The sequence below is a fragment of the Hyperoodon ampullatus genome (assembly GCF_949752795.1).
Source record: "Hyperoodon ampullatus genome assembly, contig: SUPER_X_unloc_1, whole genome shotgun sequence".
NCBI classification, from domain to species: Eukaryota; Metazoa; Chordata; class Mammalia; order Artiodactyla; family Ziphiidae; genus Hyperoodon; species Hyperoodon ampullatus.
In genome coordinates this window covers 2213299-2230146 of record NW_027641097.1, presented here as the reverse complement: position 1 = coordinate 2230146, position 16848 = coordinate 2213299, and positions in this window count along the sequence as shown.

Here is a 16848-nt window from a genome sequence, read left to right as displayed (position 1 = left end):
ATGGAGCCTTGTGATGACAAGGCCGTGGATCATTTTGATGGCTGGGGTAATGGAGCATTGTCATGAAGTTGTAAAGGAGCATTGTGATTACAAGGGCATGGAGCTTTGGTCTGAAAAGATTTATGGATTATTGTGATGAGATAGGGCATGGAGCATTGTGATGACAAGGGCATGGAACACTGTGATACATGGGTCATGGAGTATTGTAGTGACAAGGGCATGGAGCATTGTGTTGAGAAGGGCAAGGAGGATTTTGATGACAAGCATCGTGGAGCTTTGTGATGACCAGGACATGGAGCAATGTGATGAGAGGCTTCATGAAGCATTGTGATGACAATGGCATGGAGCATTGTGATGCCAACGGTCATGGAGCTTTGTGATGACAAAGGTCATGGAGCATTTTGATGACAAGGGCGTGGTGCATTGTGATGAGAAGGGCAGGGTGCATTGTGATGACAGGGTCATGGAGCAATTTGATGAAAAGGGTCATCGAACATTTTGATGACAGGGGTTATGGAACATTGTGATGTCAGGGGTCATGGAGCATTGTGATGAAAAGGGTCATGGAGCATTTTGATAACAGGGGTTATGGAACATTGTGATGTTAGGGGTAATGGAACATTGTGATGATAAGGGCATATAGCATTGTGATGACAGGGGTCATGGATCATTGTGATGACAGGGGTGAAGGAGTATTTTAATGACTAGTGATGGCACATTGTGATATCATTGGTGAGAGAGCATTTTGATGAGAAGTGTATGGAGCATTGTGATGACAAGTTTTATGGAGCATTGTGATGACAAGATTGTGGAGCATTGTGATGACAAGCGCATGGCACATTGTGATGACAAATGTCAAGGAGCATTGTGCTGACTAGAACATCCAGCATTGTTATGACATGTGTTATGGAGCATTGTGCTGACTAGCGCTAGGAGCATTGTGATGACATGGGTCATGGTGCATTGTGCTGAGAAAGGCATGGAACATTTTGATGACAAGTGTCACGGAGCATTGTGATGAAAAGTTCATGGAGCATTGTGGTGACATAAGTAACAGAGACTTGTGATGATGAGGGCATGGACCATTGTGATGACAATGGTCATGAAGAATTGTGATGATTGGAGTCTCGGAGCATTGTGATGACAGGGGTCATGGAGCATTGTGATGACAAGGGCATGGAGCATTGTGATGACAGAGGCATAGAGCATTGCTATAACAAGTTTTATGGATTATTGTGATGACAGTGGGCATGGCACATTGTGATGACAAGGGCATGGAGCATTGTGATGACAAGGTCATACAGTATTGGGAAGACACGTGTCAGGGAGCATTGTGATGACATTTGTCATGGTCCATTGGGATGACAATGGCATGGGTCATTGTGATGCCAAGTGTCATGGAGGATTGTGATGACAAAGGAAATGGAGCTTCGTGATGACAAGGGTCAGGGAGCATTGTGATGACAAGATCATGGAGCACTGAGTTGACAAGGGCCATTGAGAATTTTGATGAGAAGTTCGTGAAGCTTTGTGATGACAAGCACATGGAGCTTGCTATGAAGGGGTCAGGGAGCATTTCGTTGACAATTGCATGGAGAATTGTATTGACAAGAGCATGTAACATTTTGATTAGAAGTGTCATGGAGGATTGTGATGACAAGGATACGTAGAATTGTGATGACCAAGGCATGGAGCATAGTGATGGCAAGACCGTGGAGCATTGTGATGAGAAGACCATGGATAATTGTGATGACGAGCATCATGGAGCACTGTAATGACAAGGGGCATGGAACATTGTGATGACTGGTGTCATGGATCATTGTGATGACAAGGGTCATGGAGCGTTTTGATGACAAGCTTGTGGAGTAATGTGATGACAGTGGCATGGAGCATTGTGATGAAAAGGGCATGGAGCATTGTGATGAAAAAAGCATGGAGCCTTTTCATGACAGTGTTCAAGGAGCATTCTGACGACAAGTGATAGGGAGCATTGTGATGACAAGTGTATTGAGCATTGTGATGACAAAGTTCATGGAGCATTGTGATTACAAGTGTATTGAGCATTGTGATGACAAAGTTCATGGAGCATTGTGATGACAGGCATCATGGAGCATTGTGATGACAAGTGTTATGGAACATTGTGATCACAAGGATTTGGAGCATTGTGATGACAGAAGTCATGTATCATTTTCATTTCAAGGAGCATGGAGCATTATGATGACAAGGGCATGAAGCAATGTGAACCCAAGTTTCATGGAGGATTTTGATGACAATGGGAATGGAGTATTGTGATGACAAGTGCATGGAGCATGTGAAGACAAGGTCATGTAGCATTTTGATGACAAGTGTCAGGGAGCACTGTGATGACTAGCGTCATAGAGCATTTTGATGACAAGAGTCCCGGATCACTGTGTTGTCTGGTGTCATGGAGTGTTGTGATGACTGTAGTCATGGAGCATTGTGATGACAGGGGTCATGGAGCATTGTGAACAGAAGTTCATGGAGCATTGGGCTGACAATATTCATTGAGTATTGTGATTGCAGGTGTAATGGAGCATTGTGATGACAATGGAATGGAGCATTGTGATGACAAGGTCCTGGAGCATAGTGAGGAGAAAACCATGGAGCCTTGTGATGACAAGTCTCATGGAGCATTCTGATGAAAAGGGGAATGGAGCATTGTGATTACAGGGGTCTTGGAGCATTGTGATGAATAGGGCATCGGTGATTGTGATGAAAAAGCATGGAGCCATGTAATGAGAGGGTTCAAGGAGCATACTGACGACAAGTGTCAGGGAGCATTGTGATGATAAGTGTATTGAGCATTGTGATGAGAAAGTTCATGGAGCATTGTGATGAGAAGACCATGGATAATTGTGATGACGAGCATCATGGGGAGTTGTGATGACAAGTGTTATGGAACACTGTGATCACAAGGGTTTGGAGCATTGTGATGAAAGAGCTTATGGAGCATTTTAATTTCATTGTGATGACAATAGCATGAAGCATTATGATGATGGTCATGGTTCATTGTGATGACAGAGTTCATGGAGCATTGAGATGAAAAGCGGCATGGAGCATTGTGATTACAGTTGTCTTGGAGCATTGTGAAGAAAACGGCATGGAGCTTTGTGATGATAAGGCCATGGAGCTGTCTGATGACATGCATCATGGAGCCTTGTGATGACAAGGCCGTGGAATATTGTCATGACAGGGGTGAAGGAGTATTGTGATGACTAGAGATGGAACATTTTGATATCAGTGGTGAAAGAGCATTTTGATGAGAAGTGCATGGAGCTTTGTGATGACCAGGTTGATGGAGCATTGTGATGACAATGTTGTGGAACATTGTGATGACAAGTGCATGGCACATTGTGATGACATGGGTCATGGAGCATTGTGCTGAAAAGCGCATGGAGAATTGTGATGAAGAGTGTCATGGAGCACTCTGCTGACAAAGGCATGGAGCGTTGTGTTGACAAGGGTCACAGAGCATTGTGATGAAAACTTCATGGAGCATTGTGGTGACAAAGTTCACAGACTCCTGTGATGACGAGGGCATGGACCATTGTGATGACAAAGGTCATGAAGCATTGTGATGACTGGAGTTGATGAGAGGCTTCATGGAGCATTGTGATGACAAGTGAATGGATCATTGTGATGACAGGGTCCTGGAGCTGTGTGATGAGAAGACCATGGAGCCTTGTGATGACATGTCTCATGGAGCATTCTGATGAATAGCGGCATGGAGCTTTGTGATTACAGGGGTCTTCAGCATTGTGATGACAAGGGCATGGAGCATTCTGATGACAAGTGTCATGGAGCCTTGGATGACAAGGGTAATGGAGCCTTGGATGACAAGGCGGTGAAACATTGTGATGGCAGGGGTCATGGAGCATTGTTATGACAGGGGTAATGGAGCATTGTGATGACAAGGGCATGGAACAGTGGTCTGAAAATTTAATGGATTATTGTTATGAGATTGGGCATGGAGCATTGTGATGACTAGGGCACGGAACACTGTGATACATGTGTCATGGAGGATTGTAATGACAAGGGCATGGAGCATTGTGATGAGAAGAGTATCGAGCATTTTGATGACAAGCGTCATGGAGCACTGAGGTGACAAGGCCATGGAGCAATGTGATGAGAGGTTTCAAGTAGCATTGTGATGAAATGGCATGGAGCACTGTGATGCCAAGTGTCATGGAGCTTTGTGATGACAAAGGACATGGAGCATTTTGATGACAAGGTCGTAGTGCATTGTGATGAGAAGGGCAGGGAGCATTGTGATGACAGGGTCATGGACCAATTTGATGAAAAGTGTCATGGAATATTTTGATGACAGGGGTTATGGAACATTGTGATGACATATATCATGAAGCGATGACAAAGTTAATGGACATTGTGATGACAGGGGTTTGGAGCATTGTGATGACAAGGGTCATGGAGCATTTTGATGACAAGGGCATGGAGGATTGTGAAGATAAGGGCCATTGAGAATTTTGATGACAAATTCGTGAAGCATTCTGAGGAAAAGCACATGGAGCTTACTATGACAGGGGTCATGGAGCATTTCGATGACAAGTGCATGGAGAATTGTGATGACAAGAGCATGTAACACTGTGATGAGAAGTGTCATGGAGCATTGTGATGGCAAGACCGTGGAGCATTGTGATGAGAAGACCATTGATAATTTTGATGATGAGCGTCATGGAGCACTGTAATGACAAGGGGCATGGAGCATTGTGATGACAGATGTCATGGAGCATTGTGATGACAAGAGTCATGGAGCATTCTGATGACAAGCTTGTAGAGTATTGTGATGACAATGGCATGGAGCATTGTGAGGTAAAGGGCATGGAGCATAGTGATGAAAATGGCATGGAGCGTTTTCATGAAAGTGTTCAAGGAGCATTCTGACGAAAAGTGTCAGGGAGCATTGTGATGACAAGTGTATTGAGCATTGTGATGCCAAGGATCACAGAGCATTGTGATGAAAAGTTCATGGATCATTGTGGTGAGAAACGTCACAGAGCCTTGTGTGACGAGGACATGGACCATTGTGAGGACAAAGGTCATGAAGCATTGTGATGACTGGGGTCACGGAACATTGTGATGACTGGTGTCATGGAGCATTGTGATGACAAGGGTCATGGAGCCTTCTGATGACAAGCTTGTGGAGTATTCTGATGACAATGGCATGGAGCATTGTGATGAAAATGGCACGGATCATTGTGATGAAAAAGGCATGGAGCCTTTTCATGACAGTGTTCAAGGAGCATTCTGACGACAAGTGTCAGGGAGCATTGTGATGACAAGTGTATTGAGCATTGTGATGCCAAGGATCACAGAGCATTGTGATGAAAAGTTCATGGATCATTGTGGTGAGAAACGTCACAGAGCCTTGTGTGACGAGGACATGGAACATTGTGATGACAAATGTCATGAAGCCTTGTGATGACTGGAGTAACAGAGCATTGAGATGACAGGGGTCTTGGAGCACTGTGATGACAAGGACATGGAGCATTGTGATGAGAAGGCGATGGAGCATTCTGATGACATGCATCATGGATCTTTGTGATTAAAGGTCATGGAGCATTGTGATGACAAGGGCATGGAGCATTATGATGACAAGGGCCATTGAGAATTTTGATGACAACGTCGTGAAGCATTGTGATGACAAGCGCATGCAGCTTGCTATGACAGCGGTCATAGAGCGTTGCGATGACAAGTGCATGGAGAATTGTGATGACAAGATCATGTAACATTGTGATGAGAAGTGTCACGAAGCATTGTGATGACAAGGACGTGGAGAATTGTAATGACATGGGACATGGAGCATTGTGATGAACAGGGCATGGAGAATTGTGATAGCAAGACCGTGGAGCATTGTGATGAGAAGATCACGGATAATTGTGATGATGAGCGTCATGGATCTCTGTAATGACAAGGGGCATGGAGCATTGTGATTACAGGGGTCTTGGAGCATTGTGATGACAAGGGAATGGAGCATTTTGATGAGAAGGCCATGGAGCATTCTGATGACATGCATCATGGATCTTTGTGATTAAAGGTCATGGAGCATTGTGATGACAAGGGCATGGAGCATTATGATGACAAGGGCCATTGAGAATTTTGATGACAACGTCGTGAAGCATTGTGATGACAAGCACATGCAGCTTGCTATGACAGCGGTCATAGAGCGTTGCGATGACAAGTGCATGGAGAATTGTGATGACAAGATCATGTAACATTGTGATGAGAAGTGTCACGAAGCATTGTGATGACAAGGACGTGGAGAATTGTAATGACATGGGACATGGAGCATTGTGATGAACAGGGCATGGAGAATTGTGATAGCAAGAACGTGGAGCATTGTGATGAGAAGACTATGGATAATTATGATGAAGGGCATCATGGATCACTGTAATGACAAGGGGCATGGAGCATTGTGATGACAGGTGTCATGGAGCATTGTGATGAGAGTGGTCATGGACCATTGTGATGACAAGTGTCATGGAGCATTGTGATGAGAAGGTCATGGAGCATTTGCCTGAAAATGTTCATGGAGTATTGTGATGACTGTGGTCAAGGAGCATTGTGATGACAAGGGAATGGAGCTTTGTGATGACAAGGTCCTGGAGCAGTGTGATGAGAAGACCATGGAGCCTTGTGATTACAAGCCTCATGGAGCATTCTGATGAATAGGGGCATGGAACATTGTGATTACAGGGTTCTTGGAGCATTGTGATGACAAGGGCATGGAGCATTGTGATGAGAAGGCCATGGAGCATTCTGATGACATGTGTCATGGATCTTTGTGATGACAAGGGCATGGAGCATTGTGATTACAGGGGTCTTGGAGCATTGTGATGACAAGGGTCATGGAGCCTTGGATGACAAGGCCGTGGAACATTGTGATGGCAGGGGTCATGGAGCATTGTTATGACAGGGGTAATGGAGCATTGTGATGAAAAGAGCATAGAACATTTGTCTGAAAATTTCATGGATTATTGTGATGAGATTCGGCATGCAACATTGTGATGACTAGAGCACGGAACACTGTGATACATGTGTCATGGAGGATTGTAATGACAAGGGCATGGAGCGTTGTGATGAGAAGAGTATCGAGCATTGTGATGACAAGCGTCATGGAGCATTGTGTTGAAAAGGGCATGGAGCAATGTGATGAGAGGTTTCATGTAGCATTGTGATGAAATGGCATGGATTATTGTGATGCCAAGGGTCATGGAGCTTTGTGATGACAAAGGTCATGGAGTATTTTGATGACAAGGTCATGGTGCATTGTGATGAGAAGGACAGGGAACATTGTGATGACAGGGTCATGGAGCAAATTGATGAAAAATGTCATGGAACATTTTGATGACAGGTGTTATGGAACATTGTGATGTCAGGGGTCATGCAGCATTTTGATGAAAAGGGTCATGAAGCATTCTGATGCAAAGGAGCATGGAGCATTGAATTACAGGGGTTTGGAGCAATGTGATTACAGGGGCATGGAGCATTGTGATGAGAAGGCAATGGAGCATTCTGATGACATGTGTCATGGAGCTTTGTGATGACAAGGACATGGAGCATTGTGATGTCAGGGGTCATGGAGCATTGTGATGATAAGGGCATGTAGCATTGTGATGACAGTGGTCATGGAAAATTGTGATGACAGGGGTTAGCGAGTATTGTGATGACTAGTTATGGAACATTGTGATATATGTGGTGTGAGAGCATTTTGAAGAGAAGTGCATGGTGCAAGGTGATGACAAGTTTTATGGAGGAAAGCAATGAAAAGGATGTGGAGCATTGTGATGAAAAGTGCTTGGCACATTGTGATGACATGTGTCATGGAGCATTGTGCTGACAAGAGCATGGAGCCTTTTGATGACAAGTGTCATGGAGCATTGTGCTGACAAAGGCATGGAGCATTGTGATGACAAGGGACACAGAGCATTGTGATGAAGATTTCATGGAGCATTGTGTTGATAAAGATCACAGAGCCTTGAGTGACGAGGGCATGGACCGTTTTGAGGAGAAAGGGCATGAATCATTGTGATGACTGGAATCACGGAACACTGTTATGAGAGGGGTCATGGAGCATTGTGATGACAGTGGCATTGAAGATTGGTCTGACATGTTTCATGGATTATTGTGATGACAGTGGGCATGGAGCATTGAGATGACAAGGGCATGGAGCATTGTGGTGACAAAGGTCACAGAGCCTTGTGTGACGAGGGCATGGACCATTGTGAGGACAAAGGTCATGAAGCATTGTGTTGACTGGAGTCACGGAGCATTGTGTTGACAGGGGTCATGGAGCATTGTGATGACAAGGGCATGGAGCATTGTAATGACAGGGGCATGGAACATTGGTCTGACATGTTTCATGGATTATTGTGATGACAGTGGGCATGGCGCATTGCGATGACAAGGGCATGGAACATTGTGATGACAAGGTCATGGAGTATTGTGAAGACAGGTGTCAGGGAGCATTGTGATGACATATGTCATTTTCCATTGTGATGAAAATGGCATGGAGCGTCGTGATACCAAGTGTCATGGACGATTGTGATGACAAAGGTAATGGAGCGTTTTGATGACAAGGGCTTGGAACATTGCGATGACAAGGGTCATGGAGCATTTTGATGACAATAGCATTGAGCATTCTGATGAAAAGGTGCATGGAGCATGGAGATTACAGGGGTTTTGAAGCGATGGGATTAAAAGGGCATGGAGCATTGTGATGAGAAGGCAATGGAGCATTCTGATTAACATGTGTCATGGAGCTTTGTGATGACAAGCACATGGAGCATTGTGATTACAGGGGTCTTGGAGCATTGTGATGAAAAGGGAATGGATCATTGTGATGAAAAATGCATGGAGCCTTGTCATGAATGTGTTCAAGGAGCATACTGATGACAAGTGTCAGCGAGCATTGTGATGCCAAGTGTATTGAGCATTGTGGTGACAAAGGTCATGGAGCATTGTGATGAGAAGACCTTGCATAAATGTGATGACGAGCGTCATGGGGCATGTGATGACAAGTGTTATGGAACATTGTGATCAGAAGGGTTTGGATCATTGTGATGACAGAGGACATGGAGGATTTTGATATCATTGTGATGACAATAGCATGAATCATTATGATGATGGGAATGGTGCATTGTGATGACAGTGTTCATGGCACATTGAGATGAAAAGTGGCATGGAGAATTGTGATTACAGAGGTCTTGGAGCATTGTGATGACAAGGATCATGGAGCCTTGTGATGACAAGGCCGTGGAACATTGTGATGGCAGGGGTCATGGAGCATTGTTATGACATGTTTAATGGAGCATTCTGATTAGAAGGGCATGGAGCAATGTGATGAGAGATTTCATTGAACACTGTGATGACAATGGCATTGAGCATTGTGATGACAAGGGTAATGGAGATTTGTTATGACAAATGTCATGGGGCATTTTGATGACAAGGGCGTGGTGCATTGTGATGAGAAAGGCAGGGACCATTGTGATGACAGGGTCATTGAGCAATTTGATGAAAATGGTCATGGAATATTTTGATGACAGTGGTTATGGAACATTGTGATGTCAGGGGTCATGAAGCATTGTGATGAAATGGGTCATGAAGCATTTTGTGACAGGGGTTATGGAACATTGTCCTGTCAGGGATCATGGAGCATTGTGATGATAAGGGCATGTAGAACTGTGATGACAGTGGTCATGGAACATTGTGATGACAGAGGTGAGGGAGTATTGTGATGACCAGTGATGGAACATTGTGATATATGTGTTGAGAGATCATTTTGATGAGAACGGCATGGAGCATTGTGGTGACAAGTTTTATGGAGCATAGCGATGAAAAGGATGTGGAGCATTGTGAGGAAATGAGCATGGCACATTGTGAGGACATGTGTCATGGAGCATTGTGCTGACAAGCGCATGGAGCATTTTGATGACAAATGTCATGGAGCATTGTGCTGAAAAAGGCATGGAGCATTGTGATGACAAGGGACACAGAGCATTGTGATGAAAATTTCATGGAGCATTGTGGTGAAAAAGATCACAGCCTTGTGTGACGAGGGCATGGACCATTGTGATGAGAAAGGTCATGAATCATTGTGATGACTGGAGTCACGGAGCCCTGTGATGAAAGGGGTCATGGAGCATTGTGATGACAAGGGCATGGAGCAATATGATGACAGGGGCATGGACATTTGTCTGACAAGTTTCATGGTTTATTGTGATGACAGTGGGCAAGGAGCATTGAGATGACAAGGGCATGGAGCATTGTGGTGACAAAGGTCACAGAGCCTTGTGCGACGAGGGCATGGACCATTGTGAGGACAAAGGTCATGAAGCATTGTGATGACTGGAGTCACAGAGCATTGTGATGACAGGGGTCATGGAGCATTGTCATGACAAGGGCATGGAGCAGTATGATGACAGGGGCATGGAACATTGGTCTGACCAGTTTCATGGATTATTGTGATGACAGTGGGCATGGTGCATTGTGATGACAAGGGCATGGAATATTGTGATGACAAGGTCATGGAATATTGTGTAGACAGGTGTCAGGGAGCATTGTGATGACATATGTCATTGTCCATTGTGATGACAATGGCATGGAGCATTGTGATACCAAGTGTCATGGAGGATTGTGATGACAAAGATAATGGAGCATTTTGATGACAAGGGCTTGGAACATTGCGATGACAAGTGTCATGGAGCATTGTGATGACAAGGGCATTGAGCATTCTGATGAAAAGGTGCATGGAGCCATGAGATTACAGGGGGTTTGAAGCAATGTGATTACAAGGTCATGGAGCATTGTGATGAGAAGGCAATGGAGCATTCTGATGACATGCGTCATGGAGCTTTGTGATGACAAGGACATGGAGCATTGTGATTACAGGGGTCTTGGAGCATTGTGATGAAAACGGAATGGATCATTGTGATGAAAAATGCATGGAGCCTTGTCATGACAGTGTTCAAGGAGCATACTGATGACAACTGTCAGGGAGCATTGTGATGATAAGTGTATGGAGCATTGTGATGACAAAGATCATGGAGCATTGTGATGAGAAGACCATGGATAATTGTGATGACCAGCGTCATGGGGCATTGTGATGACAAGTGTTATGGAACATTGTGATCAGAAGGGTTTGGTGCATTGTGATGACAGAGGTCATTGAGCATTTTGATTTCATTGTGATGACAATAGCATGAAATATTATGGTGATGGGCACGGTGCATTGTGATGACAGGGTTCATGGAGCATTGAGATGAAAAGGGGCATGGAGCATTGTGATTACAGGGCTGTTGGAGCATTGTGATGACAAGGGCATGGAGCATGGTGATGAGAAGGCCATGGAGCATTCTGATGACATGCGTCATGGAGCTTTGTGATGACAAGTGCATGGAGAATTGTGATTACAGTGGTCATGGAATATTGTGATGACAGGGGTGAGGGAGTATTGTGATGACTAGTGATGGAACATTGTGATATCAGTGGTGAGAAAGCATTTTGAGTAGAAGTGCATGGAGCATTGTGATGACAAGGTTTATGGAGCATTTTGATGACAAGGATGTGGAGCATTGTGATGACAAGTGCATGGTGCATTGTGATGACATTGGTTATGGAGCATTGTGCTGACACGCGCATCGAGCATTGTGATGACAAGGGTCATGGAGCATTATGCTGACAAAGGCATTGAGCTTTGTGATGACAAGGGTCACAGAGCATTGTGATAAAAATTTCATGGAGCATTGTGGTGACCAAGGTCACAGAGCTTTGTGTGACGAGGTCATAGACCATTGTGATGACAAATGTCATGAAGCATTGTGATGACTGGAGTCACGGAGCATTGTGATAACAGGGGTCTTGGAGCATTGTGTTGAAAAGGGAATGGATCATTGTGATGAAAAAGGCATGGAGCCTTGTCATGACAGTGTTCAAGGAGCATACTGATGACAAGTGTCAGCGAGCATTGTGATGCCAAGTGTATTGAGCATTGTGTTGACCAAGTTCATGGAGCATTGTGATGAGAAGTCCTTGCATAATTGTGATGACGAGCGTCATGGGGCATGTGATGACAAGTGTTATGGAACATTGTGATCAGAAGGGTTTTGAGCATTGTGATGACAGAGGACATGGAGCATTTTGATATCATTGTGATGACAATAGCATGAATCATTATGATGATGGGCATGGTGCATTGTGATGACAGTGTTCATGGCGCATTGAGATGAAAAGTGGCATGGAGAATTGTGATTACAGAGGTCTTGGAGCATTGTGATGACAAGGGTCATGGAGCCTTGTGATGACAAGGCCGTTGAACATTGTGATCCAGGGGTCATGGAGCATTGTTATGACAGGTGAATTGGAGCATTGCGATTACAAGGGCATGGAGCAATGTGATGAGAGATTTCATTGAACACTGTGATGAAAATGACATGGAACATTGTGATGCCAATGGTCATGGAGATTTGTGATGACAAATGTCATGGGGCATTTTGATGACAAGGGCGTGGTGCATTGTGATGAGAAGGGCAGCGAGCATGGTGATAACAGGGTCATGGAGCAATTTGATGAAAAGGGTCATGGAATATTTTGTTGACAGGGGTTATAGAACATTGTGATGTCAGGGGTCATGAAGCATTGTGATGAAATGGGTCATGGAGCATTTTGTGACAGGGGTTATGGAACATTGTGATGTCAGGGGTCATAGAACATTGTGATGATAAGGGCATGTAGCACTGTGATGACAGTGGTCATGGAACATTGTGATGACAGAGGTGAGGGAGTATTGTAATGACCAGTGATGGAACATTGTGATATATGTGTTGAGAGAGCATTTTGATGAGAAGTTCATGGAGCATTGTGATGACAAGTTTTATGGAGCATAGCGATGAAAAGGATGTGGAGCATTGTGATGAAAAGTCCATGGCACATTGTGATGATATGTGTCATGGAGCATTGTGCTGACAAGCGCATGGAGCATTTTGATGACAAGTGTCATGGAGCATTGTGCTGACAAAGGCATGGAGCACTGTGATGACAAGGGACACAGAGCATTGTGATTAAAATTTCATGGAGCATTGTGTTGACAAAGATCCCAGAGCCTTGTGTGATGAGGGCATGGACCATTGTGAGGAGAAAGGTCATGAAGCATTGTGGTGACTGGAGTCAGGGAGCACTGTGATGACAGGGGTCATGGAGCATTGTGATGAAAAGGGCATGTATCAATATGATGACACGGGCATGGAACATTGGTCTGACAAGTTTCATGGATTATTGTGATGACAGTGGGCATGGAACATTAAGATGACAAGGGCATGGAGCATTGTGGTGACAAAGGTCACAGAGCCTTGTGTGACTAGGGCATGGACCATTGTGAGGACAAACGTCATGAAACATTGTGATGACTGGAGTCAAGGAGCATTGTGATGACAGGGGTCATGGAGCATTGTGATGACAAGGGCATGGAGCATTGTGATGACAGGGGCATGGAACATTGGTCTGACATGTTTCATGGATTATTGTGATGACAGTGGGCATGGTGCATTGTGATGACAAGGGCTTGGAACATTTTGATGACAAGGTAATGGATTATTGTGATGCCAAAGGTCATGGAGATTTGTTATGACAAATGTCATGGGGCATTTTGATGACAAGGGCGTGGTGCATTGTGTTGAGAAGGGCAGGGAGCATTGTGATGACAGTGTCATGGAGCAATCTGAATAAAAGTTCATGGAATATTCTGATGACAGGGTTTATGGAACATTGTGATGTCAGGGGTCATGAAGCATTGTGATGAAATGGGTCATGGAGCATTTTGATGACAAGTGTCATGGAGCATTGTGCTGAAAAAGGCATGGAGCATTGTGATGACAAGGGACACAGAGCATTGTGATGAAAATTGCATGGAACATTGTGGTGACAATGATCATAGAGCCTTGTGTGACGAGGTCATGGACCATTGTGAGGACAAAGGTCATGAAGCATTGTGATGACTGGAGTCACGGAGCACTGTGATGACAGGCGTCATGGAGCATTGTGATGACAAGGGCATGGAGCAATGTGATGACAGGGGCATGGAACATTTGTCTGACAAGTTTCATGGATTATTGTGATGACAGTGGGCATGGAGCAATGAGATGACAAGGGCATGGAGCATTGTGGTGACAAAGGTCACAAAGCCTTGTGTGACGAGGGCATGGACCATTGTGAGGACAAAGGTCATGAAGCATTTTGATGACTGGAGTCAAGGAGCATTGTGATGACAGTGGTCATGGAGCATTGTGATGACAAGGGCATGGAACATTGTTCTGACATGTTTCATGGATTATCGTGATGACAGTGGGCATGGCACATTGTGATGACAACGGCATGGAACATTGTGATGACAAGGTCATGGAGTATTGTGAAGACAGGTGTCAGGGAGCATTGTGATGACATATGTCATTGTCCATTGTGATGACAATGGCATGAAGCATTGTGATACCAAGTGTCATGGAGGATTGGGATGACAAAGGTAATGGAGCATTTTGATGAGAAGGGCTTGGAACATTGTGATGACAAGGGCATGGAGCATTCTGATGAAAAGGTGCTTGGAGCATTGAGATTACAGGGGTTTTGAAGCAGTGTTATTACAAGGGCATGGAGCATTATGATGAGAAAGCAATGGAGCATTCTGATGACATGCGTCAAGGAGCTTTGTGATGACAAGGACATGGAGCATTGTGATTACAGGGGTCTTGGTGAATTGTGATGAAAAGGGAATGGATCATTGTGATGAAAAATGCATGGAGCCTTGACATGACAGGGTTCAAGGAGCACACTGATGACAACTGTCAGGGAGCATTGTGATGATAATTGTATTGAGCATTGTGATGACAAAGATCATGGAGCGTTGTGATGAGAAGACCATGGATAATTGTGATGACCAGCGTCATGGGGCATTGTGATGACAACTGTTATGGAACATTGTGATCAGAAGGGTTTGGTGCATTGTGATGACAGAGGTCATTGAGCATTTTGATTTCATTGTGATGACAATAGCATGAAATATTATGGTGATGGGCACGGTGCATTGTGATGACAGGGTGGATGGAGCATTGAGATGAAAAGGGGCATGGAGAATTGTGATTACAGGGGTGTTTGAGCATTGTGATGACAAGGGCATGGAGCATTGTGATGAGAAGGCCATGGAGCATTCTGATGACATGCGTCATGGAGCTTTGTGATGACAAGTGCATGGAGAATTGTGATTACAGGGGTCATGGAATATTGTGATGACAGGGGTGAGGGAGTATTGTGATGACTAGTGATGGAACATGGTGATATCAGTGGTGAGAAGGGATTTTGAGGAGAAGTGCATGGAGCATTGTGATGACAAGGTTTATGGAGCATTTTGATGACAAGGATGTGGAGCATTGTGATGACAAGAGTATGGTGCATTGTGATGACATGGGTTATGGAGCATTGTGTTGACACGCGCATCGAGCATTGTGATGACAATGGTCAGGGAGCATTGTGCTGACAAGGGCATGGAACTTTGTGATAACAAGGGTCACAGAACATTGTGATAAAAATTTCATGGAGCATTGTGGTGACAAATGTCACAGAGCTTTGTGTGACGAGGTCATGGACCATTGTGATGACAAATGTCATGAAGCATTGTGATGACTGGAGTCACGGAGCATTGTGATAACAGGTGTCTTAGAGCATTGTGATGAAAAGGGAATGGATCATTGTGATGAAAAAGGCATGGAGCCTTGTTATGACAGTGTTCAAGGAGCATACTGATGACAAGTGTCAGCGAGCATTGTGCTCCACAGTGTATTGAGCATTGTGGTGACAAAGATCATGGATCATTGTGATGAGAAGACCTTGCATAATTGTGATGACGAGCGTCATGGGGCATGAGATGACAAGTGTTATGGAACACTGTGATCAGAAGGGTTTGGAGCATTGTGATGACAGAGGACATGGAGCATTTTGATTTCATTTTGATGACAATAGCATGAATCATTATGATGTTGGGCATGGTGCATTGTGAGGACAGTGTTCATGGAGCATTGAGATGAAAAGTGGCATGGAGAATTGTGATTACAGAGGTCTTGGAGCATTGTGATGACAAGGCCTTGGAAAATATTGACGTGAGGGTTCATGGAGCATTGTTATGACAGGTGTAATGGAGCATTATGATGACAAGGGCATGGAGCAATGTGATGAGACATTTCATTGAGCATTGTGCTGACAATGGCATGGAGCATTGTGATGCCAAGGGACACAGAGCATTGTGAGGAAAATTGCATGGAACATTGTGGTGACAAAGATCACAGAGCCTTGAGTGACGAGGGCATGGACCATTGTGAGGACAAAAGTCATGAAGCATTGTGATGACTGGAGTCACGGAGCACTGTGATGACAGGCGTCATGGAGCATTGTGATGACAAGGGCATGGATCAATATGATGACAGTGGCATGGAATATTGGTCTGAGAAGTTTCTTGGATTATTGTGATGATAGTGGGAATGGAGCATTGAGATGACAAGGGCACGGAGCATTGTGGTGACAAAGATCACAGAGACTTGTGTGACGAGGGCATGGACCATTGTGAGGACACAGGTCATGGAGCATTGTGATGACTGGAGTCAAGGAGCATTGTGATGACAGGGGTCATGGAGCATTGTGATGACAAGGGCATGGAGCATTGTGATGACAGGGACATGGAACATTGGTCTGACATGTTTCTTGGATTATTGTGATGACAGTGGGCATGGTGCATTGTGATGACAAGGGCATGGAACATTGTGATGACAAGGT